The sequence below is a fragment of the Dipodomys ordii genome, unplaced genomic scaffold (genome assembly GCF_000151885.1).
Source record: "Dipodomys ordii isolate 6190 unplaced genomic scaffold, Dord_2.0 Scaffold4, whole genome shotgun sequence".
NCBI classification, from domain to species: Eukaryota; Metazoa; Chordata; class Mammalia; order Rodentia; family Heteromyidae; genus Dipodomys; species Dipodomys ordii.
The window spans coordinates 2,937,735-2,942,268 of record NW_012267220.1 but is presented as its reverse complement, the minus strand read 5'-3'; positions in this window follow the sequence as shown (position 1 = coordinate 2,942,268).

Genomic DNA, 4,534 nt, shown 5'->3' with positions numbered 1-4,534 from the left:
ACAAGATGCAGGGCACTGGAATCAAATACAGTGAAAGCAGGGGTTATACCATGGGGGAAGAACATACAAAAGAAACAAAAAAATGACATGGTACATTATAAGTACATTAAAAACAACAGCAGAAAGATAAAACCACTAGTGTCTCTATCTTGAGGTTCACTTCGTTTAGCATCATCGTTTATGGTCATATGTACATAGCTTTTGAGATTTTTCTGCTTGTCCTAGACATGTAGTAGTTAGCTTTTTTTTTTTTTTTTACAAAACTGGCAATGACAATCTCATTCTTATTGCCTATGCTATGTTGAGCAAATTGCATAACATCTCTGAACCTCAAATGACTCTTGTATAGAAAGTAACAGTTCAAGAATGTTGCAGTGTTCAAAGACAACAACTCATCTGACAGTGCATTAAAAACTAAATTATGTAAAATAAAATATGCCTATGCATATGTATTTTACACATGATATTTCCCCACTGGAATTTTATGGCATATGGATTCGAGCATTCCAACAATTCAGCTTTCATTTATTCATATATCTGAGGGTCCGTAGAAATATTTAAGCAGCCATAAACCAATTAAGCCAAATCTAGTTAAACATTTCAGTAAAGAACCTCAAAAAGCTCATCTATGTTTTTCCTATTATTTCTGGAGAAACAAAGACGCAAGAGAAGTAAAGATAGCCTACAGTTCATAGTAGGATCCGGACTTGGAGTTCAGCTGTCCTGAATCCCTCCTTTTGATAAACGTTTTAATATTCCATTCTGCTTCCTTTCCATGCACTAGGGATGGAAGCCAGTGCATAATGATGCCCTTCCTTAGTATTTCACAGGGCTTCTTTCAGACAACAAATGATCATTGCATGCTTTCTGTGATAGCGATGGGTAGTGAAAGATGGTATAGCACAACACAGGAGCAAATGTGCAAAGGAAAGAGCCAAGATAATCTTGAGAACTGTACAGTACAGAATTGTACAATAGAATTATTTATATAAGAAGCCTGGTGATGATACTGAAGAGAGGCCAGAGAGGTCCTAGCGTAGATTTCCAAATAAAGGAGATATTTCCCCCCCAAACTTATTTAGATGAAGAAAGGGAATCTTCTCTCCCTCTTCTCCCTCTTTCCTGCCCTCCCTGTTTCCTTCTCCTTCCTCCTCTCGCTCTTCCTCCTTCCCTCTTCCTCTCTCCACACCCCTCATTGTAGGTGGATGTAGGGTAACCTGAGAGAAATCACTGAAAGGGGAAAGTAAAGACCCAGGTACCTGTGAAATGTAGCTTCATTGCTGTCAACTACAGGATGTGAGGGAGGGATGGTCAGGGAGTTTATTTCTAATAATACTGGTAGAGATCAGTGCAGATGGGAAGCTAGGAGGAGCAAACGGGAAACCAAAACTAAAACGTAGATTGGCTAGTATAGAACTTGAATAACACCACCACCACCACTACCAGCAGTGCAATAGAAAACTAGTAACAGGTTTAATGAAGGCAGAACTGTCTCTTCTGAGGTTTGATTTTTTACTTCAAAATATCACCCTGAGTATGGAAAGGAGATTAAAGGGATTACAAACATATGTACAAAGTCAAACTGGGTGCTGGTGGTTGGATGCCAGCCAGGACAAGAAAGTCTATGAGGTTCTTACCTCCAATTAACCAGCTGAACGTCAGAAGTTGAACTGTGGGTCAAAGTGGTAGAGTGCTAACCTTGAGCAAAAAAAATGACAGCATCCAGGCTCTGAGTTGAAGTCCCATGACTGACAAAAAGCAAAACCTCAAACAAAACAAAACAAAACTCCTTCCCTCCCCCCCCACCCCAGCGCCCTCATGTACAGTCACATTAGGGACTTTTAATGGAGAGGTTGGGAATTTGATCTGAAACAGTGGTGGCAGAGATGGGATAATGGATAAAGAATGAGTCAGGAATTGACATTCTCATGATACAGCTGAAGAAATAGTTAAGCTCAGAGAGGCTAAGTAATTAGCCCATGATCACAGAGCTAGGTCTATATTATTAACTCAATGTCAGGACCAGCTTCCCAGTTGTATTTCCTGAGGAGGGAGCGCAGTCACCTAGACTGAGGGGACTGGAGAGCTGGGAGATGCATTCAGCAATAGCACTTTCCCCTCCTTTTCCTCTACAAATGTTAGCTTTGAAATGGACACTTAACCATTTTCTGTATTTGTTGGGCACCATGTGATATTTTGACCCGTGTACAGAATGACCCGTGCACCTGGCATAGCTAGCACCTCACACACGGATCTTTTTTTTTTTTTTTGTAAAGATAACAAAAATATTTTTTAAAAACCACTGATCTTCGTTTTGGTGTGGGAACACTCAAAATCCTTTGTGCTAGCTCATTTGAAATAGTCAGTTAATGTTTGTCATTCATATTCATCCTCCGTGCCAGAGAACATTAGAAGTTCTTATTCATATTCAACTGCTCCCCTGTATTCATGAACCATCCTCCCCTACCACCCCTCTGCCTACTTTCCTATCCTGTGGTAACATCTTTTCTAGGTTCAGATTCTTTTTCAAATAAGAAAGAGGTCAACATTTTTCTTCCACTTGTGAGAATGTACAATGTTTTGCTCTATCTGACTTACTTTGCTCAACAAAATCTCTTTCAGTACCATTCACAGGCCCACCAGTGACAGAATAATTCTATTTTAGTTTCCATAACAGAATAGTCTGCTGTAAATAACTAAATGTAATATATGATAGATCATATATTATCATAGTTCATATATTATCATATATTGTAATCATATATGGTAAATAGGATATATAATAGGTAATGTAAAATATATAAATGTATATTACATATTATTTTATCCAGTCATCGGAGGATGGATTCTTAGGTAGACTTTATGTCTTGGCTATTGTGTATAGTGCTGCAGTAAATATGTGAATGCAGAGGTCTCTTCATGATACTGATTTTAATTCATCTGTCTGTCTATCTGCCTATTAGTGGATTGCTTGATCATAAGATAGTTCCATGATCTGAATTCTATTTCTAGTTTTTTGAGGAACCTTTATGCTGTTTTCCCATGATTTGTATAGTAACATGTTCTCACAGCAGTGCATGTGGGATTTCTCCCCTGAGAGTTCCTTGGCAGCAGTTGTGATGATGATTATTATTATTATTTTAATATTAGTCAGTAAAGTAGGTGGTGGGATTATTGCTGTAGTTTTGATTTGCATTTCCCTGATAACTAGTGAAGTGGAGCATTTTTTTCATATAACTTGGCCATTTACAACGCCTGTTTTCTTTCTCCAGTACTCAGATTGAATCCACGGCCTCATGCATGGAAGGCCAGTGCTGCAACTCTTGAGTCGTATGCTTAGCCGTCTTGTTTGTATTTTGTTTTTGAGATGGCTTCTCACTAATTTTGTCTGGTCTGCCCCCAACTTGTAATCCTCCTGCTTCCACACTATTCAAGAAGCTGGGATTACAGGTGTGAATCGCATAGCTGCTTCACACATCATCTTTTGATAAATGTCTAGGGTAAAAAATAAAAACAAGCCCAACAAACACACAAACAACAAAACCAAGGCAGGCATGGTAGTACAAACCTGTAATCCTAGCTTCTCAGTCTGAAGCTGACAGGCAAATATACAAAATAAGCTAAAGCAAAAGAAGGATTGGTTCTGAGTTTAAGGGCTAGGACCAGAATTGCCTCCCCTCCCCTCCAAAATAAAGACAAACAAAATAGAAACTCCCCCCAAAACAAACCCACAAAATATCTACTTTCTACATGATCAGGAAATTTAGAATGATCATGAAAAATACTCAACTTTATGTAGATAAGTTTCTTACTAAAATGTCAAATATCTTCATTCAAATGGAAACTGTGAAGAAAAAGTTCATTTAGGTACATATACACCAAGTAAATACATGAGGGAAATGTATTTCTTCTGCATTGCTCTTCTTGGCATTTCTAGACATAGCTAGAAAAGGCCCAGTTCCTTTAATATGATCAGAAAAAGTGGTGTGCTCCCTTTTAAGGAGAAGTTTGTTCTTTATCTTCTTTTCTTTCTCTTTTACTACTGCTGGGAAAACACTCTAAAATAAAAATCCAATTCATAAAGCCTTAGGTAGCGGTAGAATTCCATTATTCACACTTAGTTCACGTGGAGAAGTTCGTTGCAGCTAGCGAGGGAGGAGAGAAGTACAGATCCCAGTGGATTTGGCCTTCCAACAAGTGCATCATTCATGAACATTTTGGCCTTCTTTCTCCGTTCCTATTGTGTGGTATGACTCTCCCTAGGCTCTCATGCTCAGCACCAAACATTAGAAGCTTCGAGAAGCTTTACAGCAGTAGCTTAGAGTTCAAGGGTCAGCAGTTTTCTGTTCCTTTTTTTATTAATAAGTTTTTTATTGTGAAAATACTGTACAGAGGGGTTACAATTACATGAGTAAGGTAATGAGTACATTTCTTATCAAGCATTGTTCCCTCCTACTATGTTTCCCCTTACCATCCTGTCCCCCCCAAAGTTGTAAAGTTAGTTTTTCAACATAACGTCTTTTTTTGGGGGGGG